Source organism: Hypanus sabinus, chromosome 9 (assembly GCF_030144855.1).
Source record: "Hypanus sabinus isolate sHypSab1 chromosome 9, sHypSab1.hap1, whole genome shotgun sequence".
NCBI classification, from domain to species: domain Eukaryota; kingdom Metazoa; phylum Chordata; class Chondrichthyes; order Myliobatiformes; family Dasyatidae; genus Hypanus; species Hypanus sabinus.
In genome coordinates this window covers 109,069,967-109,088,264 of record NC_082714.1, presented here as the reverse complement: position 1 = coordinate 109,088,264, position 18,298 = coordinate 109,069,967, and the positions used below count along the sequence as shown (strand labels likewise).

The window sequence follows — 18,298 nt, the reverse complement described above, 5'->3', positions numbered from 1 at the left end:
TTCCACTGAATTCTGAAGAATGAGGGATGACCCCACAGAACCTTAAGTCCTCATGGAGTTAAAGCAGTAGATTTAATGATTAGGTTTCCTCATTCAGCTTTAGAATCAGGTTTAACATCACTGGCAATATATTGCGAAATTTGATGTTTTGTGGCAGCAGTACATTGCAATACAAAATAATGAAAACTATAAATTATGAAAGAAATAAAAATTAAAACATTTAAGTAATCAATTGTGCAAAAAGAGCGAGAAAAGAATAGTGAGATTGTATTCATGGGCTTATTGTCCATTCAGAAGTTTGATGGCAGAGGGGAAGAAGCTGTTCCTGAAACACTGTGTCTTCAGATAGTAGCAATAGAAAGAGGACATGCCCCGAGTGATAGGGTTTTTAATGATGGATGCCACTTTTTTGAGTTATCGCCTTTTGCTGCAGAGGGTAGTGCCCATGAAGGACCTGGCTGAGTTTACAACTTTCTGCAGCTTTTTCCAATCCTGTGATGTGGCCCCTCCATACCAAGTGGTGATGCAGCCAATTAGAATGCTCTCCACATTTCATCTGTAGAAATTAGCAAGAGTCTTTTGTGACATAACAAGGCTCCTCAAACTCCTAATGAAATATAGCCACTGTCATGGCTTCAATACGTAGGCCCAGGACAGACCTTCAGAGATGTTGACACCCAGGAACTTGGAACTGCTAACCCTTTGCACTGCTGATCTCTTGATGAGAATGCTGTGTGTTCCTTTGACTTCCCCTTCTTGAAGTCCACAATCAATTCCTTGGTCTTACTAACATTGAGTGTAAGGTTGTTGCTGCTACACCACTCAACCAGCTGATCTATCTCACTCCTTTACACCTCCTTGTTACCATCTGAAATTTTGCAAAGGATCGTTGTATCATTGACAAATGTATAGATGCCCTTTGAGCTGTGCCTGGCTACACAGTCATAGGTGCAGAGAGGGTAGAGCAGTGGGCTAAGCATGCATCCTTGAAGTGTGCCAGTGTAGATTGTCAGTGAAAAGATGTTATTTCCAATCCGCACTGACTGTGGTCTCCCGCTGTGGAAGTCAAGGATCCAGTTGCAGAAGGATGTACAGAGGTCCAGGTTTTGGAGCTTGTTAATTAAAACTGAGGGCATTATTGTGTTGAATGTTAACTGCAATCAGTGAGTATCAGGCTGATGTAGGTCTTGTTATTGTTCAGATGATACAAGGCCGAGTGGAGAGCCAGTGAGATTGCATCCGCTGTAGATCTATTGTGGTGGCAGGCAAATAGCTGCAAATCCAGGTCCTTGCTAAGGTAGGAGTTGATTCTGGTCAGCCTCTCAAAGCACTTCATCACAGTAGATGTGTGAGTACAACTGGGCAATAGTCAGTGAGGCAGCTCGCCCTGCTCTCCTTGGATACTGGCTGTTACCAGTTTCGGATATGGCCCAAGTGCGGAGTAAGAGACACTGAAGCAGGTTGATTGCGAACAGTGTTAAAGGGAAAATAAACAATAAATGCTAGGCCAAACAGGGCCATTAACTAAAACTCTCAAGTGGGAAACGAAGCCTACACTGCGGCTGAAAAGAGCATCTAAACATTAAATGAATACCGTTAGTCTTCAAAAGTCCAATTTCTCAAGGAAGGCCAAAAGCAAACAGGCAGCAAAACGTTGCTGTGCTCTGTCCAAGTCTTGATAAGCACTACGACGACAAGTATGGAGTTCAATACTATCACGATTAAATAATAATTAGCTGACATGTGTAAATACACAAGCACCATTGCTGTATCTACTGCGCTGCTGAATCCGTGGTTGTGACTCTGGTATGATCATCACCCCTTTGAAGCAGGTGGGAACCTCCAACTGTAGCAGTGAGAGATTGAAGATGCCCTTGACCACTCCTAGCAGTTGCTGGCAACATGTTTTCAGTGCCCTACTAGATACACTATCAGGGCCTGAGACAGGACAAGAATGTGAAGAAATTTCTTCATTCAGAGCTGGTGAATTTTTGGGATTCTCTACACAGAGGGCAGTGCAGGTTTGGACACCAAGTACATTCAGGATAAAGGTCATTGGAGTTTTTTGAATAGTTGGGACTGAAGTGAAAGATCAGCCATGACAGTATTGAATGGTGGAGAAGGTACGAGGAGATGAATGGTTTAGCCCTGCTTCTATTTTTTTATGTTTGCATACTGCTGCAGGATAGAGTGGGGGAGGGGATGAGGGGGAGGTAGTTGAACTGTGAACAAGTAAGGGACAAGTGAACAAAGGCCTACAGTGACAATGTTTAGGCTTGAGTGCACCATGAATTGGCAGGATTGGTTGGACAGGGACTATGAATGTTCTCAGAGCCCAGACCTCCTCAGCTGTTTGTGTAGAAAATCCCAAGAGTTCACTGTCTCTGAATGAAGAAATTTCTTCCCATCCCTGTTCTGAATGGCCAGTTATTTTAAGATTGTGGCCCCAGTCATAGGAAACTTAATCCTTAAATCTACCACGCTGAGCCTCTTGGGGACTTTTTAAGTTCTGTATTTCTTTGCAGTGCCAGTCAATGAAATATTGATTGCTCTTTGTCTATATTGTTGCATGCCATCAGTGGATTTAGTGGAGCTGGGCTACATGTGTGCCCTGTATCTATCTACAAAAGCAATGGATAGTAATCAGCAGGATGTACCTTTGTGAGGCTCCCTACCCCTTCCCCACCTGTAACTAAGGGGCACTGACACCACCATCCAGTTCATTCTCCCAATCCATGTAGCACAAACATCTCATTTTCTCATCATTAGCAAAGGCTGAGGAGAGCTGCAGCAGAAATCTGGGTTAGTGCAGTTTCATGTCCTAAATATAACTGAATGGGTTAGAGAGTTAATGATTATTGAGAAAATTCCCCATTGTCCAATCTCCAGTATCTAAATATAACACACAAGTAGCTGGTAGGTGTTCAAAGGGCTAATCTGTTTTTTATATATGGTACATATATAGCTCTTTTGTCAACCATTATACTTTCATAAGCAGTATGAACCTCACCGCAGACTCGCAAAAGAATGTCAGTGATGGCTCTCAATCAGTTGTGATTTCTCCTCCTAAGCATCAGTCAGTTATACAGTTGACTAACATAAAACTTTAGCTTATGCACTTAGGCATTGTCATCTGGATAGAAGCCACATCTGGAGTCCAAACCAAGTGAGAGGAGAGCATAATCAATTAGACTATAGGTAATAATTCACAAGGCAGGAGAGATGACAGGTGCAGGAAAAGTGTTTCAAAAATGCCGATGGTTATTTGATCACTGGGCAGGGAGGGGGCATTTTAGTCAGTAGAGCCTAAATCTATCTTATTTTCATTTTAGGGTGTGGTAGTCCATCTTTAATTGCCTTTGATAAGGCAGTGGCGAATCAGAGCCTTACACTGCAGCATTCCATTTGGAAAAGGACCCCCAGTGAATTGTCAGGAAGGAAGTCTAAGGGTCCAGATGATGATGATGAAGAAGAAGAAATATGTTTCTCGGTTGGTGAACAACTTGGAAAATGGTGACGCTCCCAGAAAGCCAGACAGCGGGATTAAAGCACGAGGAGTTGGAGGTAGTGTACTAGTTGCGTGGTGGAGAAATTGGTGATTGGATCCCAGCTATTCTCAATCCAAGTTGGTGACTTGGCTGATGGGACCATATGGAACATTCCCAACTTTGTTGCTGACACAAAAGTAAGAGGGAAATGTGAGCAGCAGTGAAGACACAAAAAGACTTCAAGAGGATATGAGTGGGTAACCACATGGCAGATGGAGTCCAAAATAGAAAAAGTTGAAGTTATTCACTTCAGTAGAGGGAAAAATAGACATATTGTGTGCTGTATATTACAAATGGTGAGAAATTTGGCAACATTGATATTCAAAGGGACCTAGTTGTTCTTGTACGCAAGCCATTGAGAGCCAATACATTGAGAGGTATAGCAAGCAATTCAGAAGACAATTGCTATATTAGCAAAAGTACAAGAGGATTTGAGCACAGTGGAAGGCTAACTTACTCCAATATAAAAGGTCTAGGTGAGACCACACCCTGAGTGTTGTGTACAATTTGGACTCGTTCATATAAGAGTTACCTGTTACAAGAGCAGATGAGTGAAGATTCACGATAATCACCATTCAGGAGTGACAGGTATCTGATGGGAGTAGTGACTGAGTGGGCTAGATCAATGTTTCCTCTAAAGTGTGCACATGCACACACATCTTTTGCTACTGGTGCACAAAGGGATTTAAACTCTGAACAAAAGGTTGCCACCTTCTACCTCGTTGGCATGTTCAGTATATTTCACGATCGTACACAATCACATTTCCTTTTCTGGTTTCTGATGCGAACGGTGTTGACAATGTGGAGCTTGCAATGATTTGTCTGCAGATTTTAGAACTGGCTTATTTATACTGCTTTTATTGAAGAAATTATTAAATTATTGGAATTATTGTTAAATTCCAAAGAAACAAAGGGTGTGAAGCGCAAAAGAACTGCTACTTCATTTAAAAGAGAATTGCTTATAATCTTTAGAATACTTTGAGCCCTGATTGTGTGCCTGGAGACCCAAGACCTTCAGGCACAGAGCTCGAGAAAAGTGACACAGTGGACTTTTAACATCGTAAACCAGTGAAAACGCAGACACCACCTTCTTTCATTAGGGAGAGAGAGAGAGAGAGAGAGCCTGCAGTATGTCGTATACCGGGTGAAATGCAAAGTCTTTGGGGTAACTACAAATCTGTCTTTGCTGTTGCTTTGCTCATTTTTGAGTGCTCAGTGGCGGGTGCCAGTGCTTTTTATTGCCGGCGGGGAGGGGGGATTGTTGCTTGCTGCCACTTATTCATGTGAGGGAGGGGAGCTTGGGGTGAGGACTTTGAGGTTCTAACATTTAACTGTCTTTCATTCTTTGGGGCACTCTTCTGTTTTCATGGATGTTTTGTGAAGAAAAAGCATTTCAGGATGCATGTTGTATACATTTGTGACATTAAATTGGATCTTTGAACCCTTGATCTTAAAAATTCAGTGCGCACATATTGTTGGTATTCGGTAAATTTGCACAGCATAAGATTTTTCTGCTCAGCGGTTATTACAAATTAGAGGGAACAATGGACTAGATCTGTCATACCGAGGGCTTAGAAGAATAAGAGGTGACTCTGTTGAGACCTACACAACTCTTACAGAGCTCAACAGAGAGAGTGTTTCTCTTTGGCTTAAGAGTTGAGAAACTGGGGTCGCATTCTCAGGATATGTAGGCTATATAGTACTAATGTGAAGAAAAATTAATTAGAGATTAACCTTTGGTCCTCTCCTCTCAAAGGTGCTGTAAGAGGCACATTCCGCGTGTGTGTGGCCCCAAGGAGGTACTGTGGGCGTCTTGGTGGTGGAGAGGCTCTGCACTGGCAGGAGGAGGCTTACACACTCGGCTCACAAAAATACAACTGCAGGTGCTGTGGATCAAAGAATACGTACGCAACGCTGGAAGAACTCAGCAGGTCAGGCAGCATCCGTGAGAAAAGAGTAGCCGACATTTCGTGTCGAGACCCTTCATCATGAATGGGGGGAAGAGAGGGCCGAAGCCCAGTAATAGAGAGGGGAGGGGGTAGGGCCTAGAGGTGCCAGGTGGAAAACCAATCTAAGGAAAGATAAAAGGGGGAGGGGATAAGCATGAAAGAACTGTAGAGCTAAAGAAGCTGTGTCCTCCCAGCACTCTGTGTTGACTTTTAAGGCTTTCATGTCACACTTGCAGAGGTCCTTGAAGTGAAGCTGGGGTCTACCAACATTTCCCTTGCCTGTTGCTAGTTCTCCGGAGAGGATGTCCTTTGGCAGTCTGCCATCCTTCATATGACGGACATGGCCCAGCCAGCACAGTCTGCACTGTCTTAAAAGCGTGAACATCGTGGGAAGTCCAGCGCTGGAGAGGACCTCAGAGTTTGGGACTTTGTCTCTCCAGGTGATGCCGAGGATGTGGCAAAGGCTGTGCAGGTGAAAACTATTGAGTTTCCTCTCCTGTTTGGAGTAGATGGTCCAAGTCTCGCTACCATACAGGAGGGCGCTGATAACGCATGCAATGTACACGACAGTCTTGGTCTTTATAGCGAGTGTCGGATTCTCCCAGACCTGTGAGGAGAGTCGAGCAAGGATTGACGTTGCTTTGCTGAAACACCTATTGATTTCAGCATTGAGGGAGAGAGTTTCGCTAATGGTCGACCCCAAGTATGTGAACTCGTGGACCACTTCTAGACCCTAATTGTCGATGGTAATGACTGGTGTCTCCACTACGTTCTGGGCAAGGACATTTGTTTTCTTTAGGCTTATGGTAAGCCTGAAGTCCTTGCATGCCTTAGAGAAGAGGTCCACGAGAGTTTGTAGTTGCTGTTTGGTGAGCAAGGTTATTGCAGCATCATTGGCAAAGAGCACATCACGTACTAACATCTTTCGCACCTTTGTTCTTGCTCTCAGGTGCGCAGGGTCTACAAACTGTGGCAGAACGGGTCTGCCCTGAGTCCCAATGTGGTTTTCGCGCGAGGAGGTCAACTGTCGACATGATTTTCTCACTCTGTCAACTCCAGAAGTACAAGGAACAACAGAAACTCCTCTGTTGCTTTCATCGACTTGACCAAGGCATTCGACCTTGTCAGCAGGGATGGGCTCTTTCAGATTCTCCTCAAGATCGGCTGTCCCCCGAAACTCCTGAGTATCATCAAGTCATTCCATGATGACATGAGGGCTACTGTTCAGTATGATGGCAGCTCATCAGAACCCTTCGCTATTTGTAGTGGAGTCAAACAAGGATGCGTGATGGCCCCAACATTATTCAGCATCTTCTTCTGTTATTGAAGGACATGTTTGGGACGTCGACAGAAGGCATCTACATGCACATCAGGTCTGATGGGCGGCTGCTCAAGGCACAATCACTGACTGCATTTAATGTGGGGATGGATAGATTTCAGGAATCGGGGGCTGAGGGGGCAGAGCAGGAAAATGGTGGAAAGGTCGGTCATGATGGAGACAAACGTTGGAATAGATTTAAGGGGCTGAATGACTTTATCCTATTTTATGTAAGTGCCTGGTCCAGTTTCTCGGTGGGGTATTATTTCAAAGGAAAGTGATTATTAGTGCAATATACTCTTGTTTTAAGTAGTTTTTCCTGTGATTTGAGCATACAAAGCAAATGTGAGGTGATTCAAGCTCTCTACCTCTGAAAACAATAGAAAATGTGCTTCTGAAATTGAGAAAGTAGCATGGAAGTATCTGGTCTGCAGGGTGTAGCACACTGAACAAGGGAAAGCTCATAATTACCAATCTCAGTGCATCTCGATGTGCTGCATGTCGAATTATTATCACCATTCTGTGGAGGCAGTACAGTCATGATCCCTGTGTCTGTGTCAAGCTCTCTTGACATTGAAGAGGGTTATGAGGGGCTTTGTGTAACCTTGTTATTCCTCTGTTGACACATGAAGGAATGAAACTTCCTAAGCTCTCTACAGTTTGGATTGAACAGCCACAATCTTATCCAGGCTCCTTTTAACAACACACACACACAATTCAGCAGGTCAGGCAGCATCTATGGAGGGAAATGAACAGTTAGCTTTTCAGAACGAGGCCCTTCATCCGGACTGGAACTGAAGGGAACAGTAAGCAGAGTAAGCAGCTTTGTGTGTTGTTCATGATTTCCAGCATCTGCACAATATCTTGTGTTAATGATTTGCAAGTTCCCCATTTATGAAGGTGATGTGTACATTCATCTGTGATGTTCTGACCTGGTTACAAACCCAATGATGTCATCAAAGAATGTAAATGCAGCAGGTGAGAGTTGGATTCGGAATTAAGAGTTCAATTGGGAGTGTTGGCATTGATCCATTCTAAACTCAGTGGCCATTTTATTAAGTATCACCTGTACCTAGTAAAGTATTAGATATGATTGGCAGCACTGTAATTCAGTGGAACCTTTTACAATTCTGTTCTTTTCTTGTCAGAACAGTGTGCCACTTATTGTTCTAACAGTGAGGGCTTAGTGTGGGTCTCAGTACTCTGACAGTGGGGATCCAGTATGTGGTGACCTCAGTACTCTGACTGTTAGGATCCAGTGTGGTGTCAGTACTCTGACTGTTAGGATCCAGTGTGAGGCTTGGTACTCTGACGGTGATGATCCAGTGTAGGGCTTGGTACTCTGACAGTGAGGATCTGGTGTGAGGCCACTCAGTACTCTGACAGTGAGGACCCAGTGTGGGGCTTGGTACTCTGACAGTGAGGACCCAGTGTGGGGCTTGGTACTCTGACAGTGAGGACCCAGTGTGGGGCTTGGTACTCTGACAGTGAGGATCCAGTGTGGGGCTTGGTACTCTGACAGTGAGGATCCAGTGTGGGGCTTGGTACTCTGACAGTGAGGATCCAGTGTAGGGCTCGGTACTCTGACAGTGAGGGTCCAGTGTAGGGCTCGGTACTCTGACAGTGAGGGTCCAGTGTAGGGCTCGGTACTCTGACAGTGAGGGTCCAGTGTAGGGCTCGGTACTCTGACAGTGAGGGTCCAGTGTAGGGCTCGGTACTCTGACAGTGAGGGTCCAGTGTTTGGGTTCCGTACTCTGACAGTGAGGATCCAGTGTAGGGCTTGGTACTCTGACAGTGAGGATCCAGTGTAGGGCCTGGTACTCGGACAGTGAGGATCCAGTGTAGGGCTTGGTACTCTGACAGTGAGGATCCAGTGTTTGGGTTCTGTACTCGGACAGTGAGGATCCAGTGTAGGGCTCGGTACTCTGACAGTGAGGGTCCAGTGTTTGGGTTCCGTACTCTGACAGTGAGGGTCCAGTGTTTGGGTTCCGTACTCTGACAGTGAGGATCCAGTGTTTGGGTTCCGTACTCTGACAGTGAGGATCCAGTGTTTGGGTTCCGTACTCTGACAGTGAGGATCCAGTGTAGGGCTCGGTACTCTGACAGTGAGGGTCCAGTGTGGGACTCGGTACTCTGACAGTGAGGATCCAGTGTAGGGCTCGGTACTCTGACAGTGAGGATCCAGTGTTTGGGTTCCGTACTCTGATAGTGAGGATCCAGTGTAGGGTTCCGTACTCTGACAGTGAGGATCCAGTGTAGGGCTCGGTACTCTGACAGTGAGGGTCCAGTGTAGGGCTCGGTACTCTAACAGTGAGGGTCCAATGTGAGACTCGGTACTCTAACAGTGAGGGTCCAGTGTAGGGCTCGGTACTCTGACAGTGAGGATCCAGTGTTTGGGTTCCGTACTCTGATAGTGAGGATCCAGTGTAGGGTTCCGTACTCTGACAGTGAGGATCCAGTGTAGGGCTCGGTACTCTGACAGTGAGGGTCCAGTGTGGGACTCGGTACTCTAACAGTGAGTGGGCAAGCAACTGGTAGAAGTATGTAACAGCTGAGGTCCTTCTAAAACATGTCACATTGTGCTGTGGACGGTATCTGATACCCTTTGCAATCACTCTGGCTGATGCCAGCCCCTCAGAGGGTGAGAGGGTTACCTTTGGTCTAGGAGTCAGAGGTTGGAAAATACATGTTGCATTCTGACAGAACTCCTGACTCACAATGACTTACGGACCTGCAACCAGCAGTAGGAGTATAATCTGGCAGGTGATCGACAAGAGCAGGTGGGGGGAGGGGTGATGGTGAGGAGTTGGGAGGTAAAGAGCTGAAGGAGAAGGACAGTGGACCACGGACTAAAGGGAAGGGGTTGGGATCTTTCAGCCTGTACTCCTTCCTCTTCCACCTCCTTATTCTGACTTCTGCCCCCTTCATTTCCAGTCCTGAAAAGCACCTTGGCCCAAATATCAATTGCACCTTTCCCTCCAGACCTGCTGAGTTCCCCCAGATTGTGTGTGTGTTGCTTTACGTCAGTGACCTTCCATTCACTATGAAGCTCATGCAGCTGTGAAAGGGAGAATTGGTCAACCCTGCGTCACAAACAAAGGGGAGAAACAGAAACCACTGACCAGGTGAAGGGGCAGCGTAAGTCCAAAGGAAAAAATATGGCAAGTCAAACTGAAATATTTATTGTTTCTCTCTCCACAGGTGCCTGACTTTCAAGTGTGCCATGTTGGATATCAGACATTTTGGAATGTCATGGAGGTGAGCCTGTCCATCCGCCAGTGTCAACTGTGTATAGCTCACACACTTCTAATAGGAGGTTTAAAGTCCACTCTGAGTTGACCCACATAAACATGCAGGAGAAGTTCTGCTGTACTCTGCTGTTGCGTCTCTAATAATGTCAGCAATTGTTCCTTCCTTTTCAGGAAGCCAAAGGACTTGATTTTGGTTACGATTTCAATATTTTGCTGTGGGAATTTTCTTGTTTCAGTGAGGGGAGCGAGACCCTGACCAAGGTTAATTATGGGTATAATTATTAATTATCCACGCTGCCTGGGGGCTCTTGTTGCACGTGCTTTTATCACTGGTGGCAGAAGGGATGATATCGAAGAGTTTGTAATCGAGTTGCATTATGCTGTAAAATGATCCAGAGTAGCAGATAAAACTTTTCATAAGGTGCACCGTCAAGTCCCAAACCTTGCCTGGACCATCAAGGTCATGAGCACATGGAAGCTCCTTGCTCTCCAAATGACACTTCTTCCCCAGAGTCCTCTCCTGAATCATGATCAGAAATATGGAGCTCTCCAGCCTGTCACTACGGAACTGTCTCATCGTATGCACTGAGATTATTCAAAGGCAGTTAGTGGTGCCCACCTCAGTATATTAGGTCTACATCGGGCACTTTGGGCTCTGGTTCAAAGTACCTTGGCAAAGCTTTTAACCTGACCTGATAAAAGTCAATGGGTCCAATGGAATCTACAGGGATTACCACCAAAATATAATGGGCCAGGGAAAGAGCTCTAGGCCTAGCATAACTCTAATTCTATTCTTATATACTCTCTCCCCTCAATACAACAACCAATGACTTGCCTGAATGAGCTTTGTCAGTTCTACAGCAGACTCTCTAAAGCTTTCTTCAATTCCATGTGCTGAACTTCCAAGTTGGAAGCCAGGAATAGGGGGTTAGGACCAGGTAAAAACTTTTGATACTCTAGGAAACAAGCCAACGCTTCTCTTGCACCAAGGACCACTTAGTTAGATGCAGGGAGCCGGAGAGATGTACAGAGCCACACCCCTGCTCCTTTCACCCTGATGTGTTTGCAATGTAAACTTTTAATACCCTTTTACAGATGTGGCTGTGATAAAGAACAACTCCCTGGGAAGCACTTGACAGACAGCCAGGCACTACTGAAAGGCCCATCCTCTGGTGCTGAGCAATGAGATTAATGCAATGGCAATTTAGCCATCAGTCAAGGGAATGCAGAGTCTGTGATGAACCATGGCTTTATCCAAAGCCCTCCTGCACTGACATTCTTCCCAGAATAAGGGTCCACTCCAGGAGGTTTTCCGAGTTTCAGTGGAAAGAGAAGTCGAGGATCATCTTTTAAACTCGTATTATTGTCATATGTGCAAAGATGCAGAGAAAAACTTGTCATGCATACTGTTCAGCAAGATCAAATCATTACACGGTGCATTGAAGTAGAACAAAGTAAAATGATTACAGAACTCAGAATAAGGTGTTACAGTTACAGACAGAGTGCAGCACAGACAGATAATAAGTTGGACACAGAAAATGCCGGAGAAACTCAGAAAGTCAAGCAGCATCCTTGGAGAGAGATAAACAGATGGTGTTTCAGGCCAAGATGTCAGCTATTTATTTCCCTCCAAGGATGCTGCCTCACTTGCTGAGTTCCTCCAACGTTTTGTTTGCGTTACTTTCATCATTTCAGCAACTTTCAGCAAGTTTTCCAGCATCTGCAGGAATGTCTTGTTTAAGACAATAAGATACTGTACAAAGTTATAACAAGGTAGATTGTAAGGTCAAGAGTCTATTCTTAACATACTAGGGAAGCATTCAATAGTGTTACAACAGTGGGGTAGGAGCTTCCTTGAACCTAGTAGTACATGCTTTCAGGCTTTGCTGTACTCTGCACGATGAAAGGGGAAGAAGAGAGAATCTCTGGAGTAGAAAGGGTTTTTGATTATGCTGGCTGTTTACAGAGGTAGTGAGTATAGTCAGAGCTCATGATGTGCTAAGCGATGTCCACTACTCTCTGCAGTTTCTTAAAGACTCCATTGAGGATATCTTCAAGTGATATCTCAAGTGAGGTAGTGGGAACTGTAGACAAAGTCCCATGTAGGAGAGGTAGGGTTTCCGTGATGTGCTGAGCTTTACCCGCCACTCTGTGGTTTTCCTGGGACTGACTCCTGGTTGTCGAGGGGTGGAATATTAGCCAGCAACATTCGCCACAAAATCAGTGCTTCAGGGAAGTGTCATGAACTCTTCTGACCAGTGCAGGGTGCTGGAGAGCACCATGTCTCAGTGCTCTGACTCACCTGACCATCACTGATTTGCTTTAACTAGAACTTGTTAAGTGACTGGTTTAGTCGTTAAGCTTTCCTTGTGTTTTTTGTATTACTTGCTTTTTGAATGTGGGTTCCTCATGCATCCTGTTTTTAGTTTATTGATCTTGATGAGCATGGGTTCTTGTGGTAGATGCACTATTTAAGTTCACCATGACTAGTGTTCATCGCTAAGTCCTGAATTTGGGCTCCAAGTGAATGAACATTCTGTGTACTCTACTCCTTTCGAGGAAGTACACTCTGAGTCATTTGTTGTTCTGCTGTTGTGTTCTTCAAGTAAATCCTCTGTTACTTTCTACCTTAGTCTCGAGTCTGGCTTTGTCTGCATGAAGATCTCAATACAGGAAGGCACAGACTCAGTAGGACATCTGGCTGGGACAGTGCTGCATTGTAGCAGCGGCCAAGTCGTAGATGTCAGAGTAGACCATGGGCCCTTGTGTCCTCCGAGGTCAGGGTAAAATATCCTACAGCAAAATATTTCAAAGACTAATAGATGCTCCACAAAGGTCCTCCTCCCTGAGCAGGTAAGGTTGCCTTGCTGACTTGGTTTCGCACTAAAAGAAGCAGATGGACAATTCCACTGCATTAGTTGTGATCAAGTCAACTTTTATTGTCATTTCGACCATAACTCCTGGTACAGTGCATAATAAAAATGAGACAATGTTTTTCAGGACCATGGTGTTACATGACACAGTACAAAAAACTAGACTGAACTATGTAATTTAAAAAAAACACTGAAAGCTACACTAGACTACAGACCTACACTGGACTGCATAAAGTGCACAAAAACAGTGCAGGCATTACAATAAATAATAAACAGGACAGTAGGGCAAGGTGTCAGTCCAGGCTTTGAGTATAGAGGAATCTGATAGCTTGGGGGAAGAAACTGTTACATAGTCTGGTCGTGAGAGCCTGAATGCTTCGGAGCCTTTTCCTAGACAGCAGGAGAGAGAAGAGATTGTATGAGGGATGTGTGGGGTCCTTCATAATGCTGTTTCCTTTGCAGATGCAGTGTGTAGTGTAAATGTCCGTGATGGCGGGAAGAGAGACCCCGATGATCTTCTCAGCTGACCTCACTATCCGCTGCAGGGTCTTGCGATCCGAGATGGTGCAATTTCTGAACCAGGCAGTGATGCAGTTGCTCAGGGTGCTCTCATTAAGAGTCACATTAAGAGGTGAATGGACCACTCCACTGCATTAGTTGTGATAAAGGGTCTCTGAACTGGATTAGAGTCACAGAGCAATACAGCACAGATACAGACCCTTTGGTGACCAGTCCATACCAGCCAGCGAGAACTGATTTCCTGTGTGCAGCTCATATTCCTCTAAGGCCCGTCCTCCATGAACCCGCCCGAGTATGTCTTAAATGATCCTATTGTACCTGCCTCAACCACTTCCTTTGGCAATTCATTCCATATCCTGTTTAAATTCTTTCCCTGCTCACCCTAAACCTACACCTTCTAGTTTTGGCCTGCCCCACACTGAGGAAAAGACTGCCACCATCCACCTGATCTATACCTCTCATAATCGTAAACACTTCTACAAGGCCACCTCTTATTTTCCTACCTTCCAAGGAGTAAAGACCCAGCCTGGTCTATCTCCCCCTGGAATCCAGGCCTTCTAGTCCTGGCAACATCTTCATAAAGCTCTGCACTCTTTCCAATTTAGCCACATTTTCCCTGTAACACAGTGATGAAAACTGCGCTCAGCGCTCAAGTGTGGCCTCATCATTGACTTACACTCAGTGGCCACTTTATTAGATATGCCTGTACACCTGCTCATTAATGCAGTTATCTAATCAGCCTATCATGTGACAGCAACTCAGTGCAGAAGAGCGTGCAAACATGGTCAAGAGGTTCAGTTGTTATTCAGACCAAACATCAGAATGCGGAAGAATGTGGTCAATGGTTGTTGATGCTGGACAGGGTAGATTGAGAGAGATTAAAGGAGAATAATTAGACTGGTCAAGCCCACAAGAAGGTGACCATAAGACATAGGAGCAGAATTAAGCCATTCAGCCCAATGAGTCTGCTCTGCTATTCCATCATGGCTGATCCCGGATCCCACTCAACCCCTTACACCTGCCTTTTCACCATATCCTTTGATGCCCTGACTGGTGAGGAAATGATCAACTTCTGCTTTAAATATACCCACAAACTTGGCCTCTACCGCAGACTGTGGCAGAGCATTCCACAGTAACTCAAATAACCTCGCATTAAAACAGCTGAGTGCAGAACAGCATCCTTGAATGCACAACATGTCAAACTTTGAAGTGGATGGGCTGCAGCATAAACTCAGTGGCCACTTAAAAAGGTACCTAATAAAGTGGCCGCTCAGTGAATATAACTACAACGTAATGTCCTATTTGAACACTCATTGCACTAACTGTTGAAGGGGAGCTTGCGAAGCATCTCTTTCACCAGAATGTACCTGTGATGCCACTTTCAATAAACAATGCTGTTGTACTCACAGCTTCCTTTCTTCAATTCCAGTCCCTACAGCTCTACCGTTCCCACTGTGAGTCCAATGCTGGTTTGACATTACAAACTGCATCTCCTCACATTTGCTAGTATTGAAACACAATTGCCATTCCTCAGTCATTTCCCGAACTGTAACCTGAGGCAACCTTCTTTATTATAAATAAGATCAACAAACTTCCGGAGTAAGATGGCGCCGGTGTGCAATGCGACCAAGGGTGATATCTCCAGGTGGTTCAGGAAATTACTTCTTTCACTCCTTTTAAATCTATTTCTTTCAAGTCTGGTTCTGCTACTGCTGGACCGTATGATCTGCATTTTTGCTGGTGTGCTTTCAAACGAGTTGAGCAATCTGAGGGTTTCCATGCGGCATGCACCTTCGGCCTGCTGACCATGCGAGACCATGACAGACCCCATTTCACGAGGATCTCAACAACTCATGCGTGCAGGAAGATTAAAATAATGAAGGCGGTAGTGCAAGACGAGCGGGTGTTCAGCATCTTCTACCAGCCTCTCGCTGCTCCAGGGAGAAGGTGTCTGTTGGTGACAGTCTCAATCGCTACTCCCAGAGGAAGTCGTCTGTGATAGTCTATCTGGCTGCTCTCTGAGGAACGTGTCTGTGTGACTCCATCTTTGTCGCAGTTCCCAGCAGAAGGTGTCTGTCTGTGACAGTCTGACCGGCTGCTCCCGGAGGAAGGTGTCTCTGTGTGACAGTCCCCCTGGCTGCTCCCGGAGGAATGTGTCTGTGTGTGACTCTCTCCCTGGCTGCTCCTGGAGGAAGGTGTCTGTGTGTGACAGTCTCACTCTCTGCTCCCGGAGGAAGGTGTCTGTATGTGACAGTCTCCCTGGTTGCTCCCGGAGGAAGGTGTCTGTGTGACAGTCTCACTCGCAGCTCCCGGAGGTATGTGTCTGTGTGTGCCAGTCTCACTCGCTGCTCCCGGAGGAAGGTGTCTGTGTGTGAACATCTCCCTGGCTGATCCCGGAGAATGGTGTCTGTGTGTGACAATCTCCCTGGCTGCTCCCGGAGGAAGGTGTCTGTGTGTGACAGTCTCACTCGCTGCTCCCGGAGGAAGGTGTCTGTGTGTGACAGTCTCACTCGCAGCTCCCGGAGGAAGGTGTCTGTGTGTGACAGTCTCAATCGCTGCTCACGGAGGAAGGTGTCTGTGTGTGACAGTCTCACTCGCAGCTCCCGGAGGAAGTTGTCTGTGTGTGACAGTCTCCCTGGCTGCTCCCGGAGGAAGGTGTCTGTGTGTGAACATCTCCCTGGCAGATCCCGGAGGAAGGTGTCTGTGTGTGACAATCTCCCTGGCTGCTCACGGAGGAAGGTGTCTGTGTGTGACAGTCTCACTCGCTGCTCCCGGAGGAAGGTGTCTGTGTGTGACAGTCTCCCTGGCTGCTCCCGGATGAAGGTGTCTGTGTGTGACAGTCTCACTCGCTGCTCCCGGAGGAAGGTGTCTGTGTGTGACTGTCTCCCTGGCTGATCCCGGAGGACGGTGTCTGTGTGTGACAATCTCCCTGGCTGCTCCCGGAGGAAGGTGTCTGTGTGTGACAGTCTCACTCGCTGCTCCCAGAGGAAGGTGTCTGTGTGTGACTGTCTCCCTGGCTGCTCCAGGAGGAAGGTGTCTGTGTGTGACAGTCTCACTCGCTGCTCACGGAGGAAGGTGTCTGTGTGTGACAGTCTCACTCGCTGCTCCTGGAGGAAGGTGTCTGTGTGTGACTGTCTCCCTGGCTGCTCCCGGAGGAAGGTGTCTGAGTGTGACAGTCTCACTCGCTGCTCCCGGAGGAAGTTGTCTGTGTGTGACAGTCTCACCCTCTGCTCCCGGAGGAATGTGTCTGTGTGTGACAATCTCCCTGGCTGCTCCCGGAGGAAGGTGTCTGTGTGTGACAGTCTCCCTGGCTGATCCCGGAGAACTGTGTCTGTGTGTGACAGTCTACCTGACTGCTCCTGGAGGAAGGTGTCTGTGTGTGACAGTCTCCCTGGCTGCTCCCGGAGGAAGGTGTCTGTGTGTGACTGTCTCCCTGGCTGCACCCGGAGAACGGTGTCTGTGTGTGACAGTCTCACTCGCTGCTCCCGGAGAAACGTGTCTGTGTGTGACCATCTCCCTGGCTGCTCCCGGAGAATGGTGTCTGTGTGTGACAGTCTCCCTGGCTGCTCCCGGAGGAAGGTGTCAGTGTGTGACAGTCTCACTCGCTGCTCCCGGAGGAAGGTGTCTGTGTGTGACAGTCTCCCTGGCTGGTCCCGGAGTAAGGTGTCTGTGCGTGACTGTCTCCCTGGCTGCTTCCGGAGGATCGTGTCTGTGTCTGACTGTCTACCTGGCTGCTCCCGGAGGAAGGTGTCTGTGTGTGACAGTCTCCCTGAGTGCTCCCGGAGGAAGGTGTCTGTGTGTGACAGTCTCCCTGACTGCTCCCGGAGGAAGGTGTCTGTGTGTGACAGTCTCCCTGACTGCTCCCGGAGGAAGGTGTCTGTGTGTGACAGTCTCCCTGACTGCTCCCGGAGGAATGTGTCTGTGTGTGACAGTCTCACTAGCTGCTCCCGGAGGAACGTGTCTGTGCGTGACGATCTCCCTGGCTGCTCCCGGAGGAAGGTGTCTGTGTGTGACTGTCTCCCTGACTGCTCCCGGAGGAATGTGTCTGTGTGTGACAGTCTCACTCGCTGCTCCCGGAGGAAGGTGTCTGTGTGTGACTGTCTCTCTCACTGCTCCCGGAGGAAGGTGTCTGTGTGTTAACATCTCCCTGGCTGATCCCGGAGAACGGTGTCTGTGTGTGACAATCTCCCTGGCTGCTCCCGGAGGAAGGTGTCTGTGTGTGACAGTCTCACTCGCTGCTCCCGGAGGAAGGTGTCTGTGTGTGACAGTCTCACTCGCTGCTCCCGGAGGAAGGTGTCTGTGTGTGACTGTCTCCCTGGCTGATCCCGGAGGACGGTGTCTGTGTGTGACAATCTCCCTGGCTGCTCCCGGAGGAAGGTGTCTGTGTGTGACTGTCTCCCTGGCTGCTCCCGGAGGAAGGTGTCTGTGTGTGACAGTCTCACTCGCTGCTCCCGGAGGAAGGTGTCTGTGTGTGACAGTCTCACTCGCTGCTCCCGGAGGAAGGTGTCTGTGTGTGACTGTCTCCCTGGCTGCTCCCGGAGGAAGGTGTCTGTGTGTGACAGTCTCACTCGCTGCTCACGGAGGAAGGTGTCTGTGTGTGACAGTCTCACTCGCTGCTCCTGGAGGAAGGTGTCTGTGTGTGACTGTCTCCCTGGCTGCTCCTGGAAGAAGGTGTCTATGTGTGACTGTCTCCCTGGCTGCTCCCGGAGAACGGTGTCTGTGTGACAGTCTCACACGCTGCTCCCGGAGGAAGGTGACTCTGTGTGACAGTCTCCCTGACTGCTCCCGGAGGAAGGTGCCTGAGTGTGACAGTCTCGCTCGCTGCTCCCGGAGGAAGGTG

The 18,298-nt window shown here is 47.3% G+C and overlaps 1 long non-coding RNA gene across 1 annotated transcript; it reads left to right on the top strand.

Moving 5' to 3' along the window:
* The first annotated feature begins 6,776 nt into the window (after positions 1–6,776).
* LOC132398894 (uncharacterized) lies at positions 6,777–13,952 on the top strand. The gene is made up of 3 exons (XR_009513834.1): positions 6,777–6,870; positions 10,017–10,073; positions 13,402–13,952. It is a non-coding gene; the product is annotated as an uncharacterized LOC132398894 (long non-coding RNA).
* Positions 13,953–18,298: the final 4,346 nt, after the last annotated feature.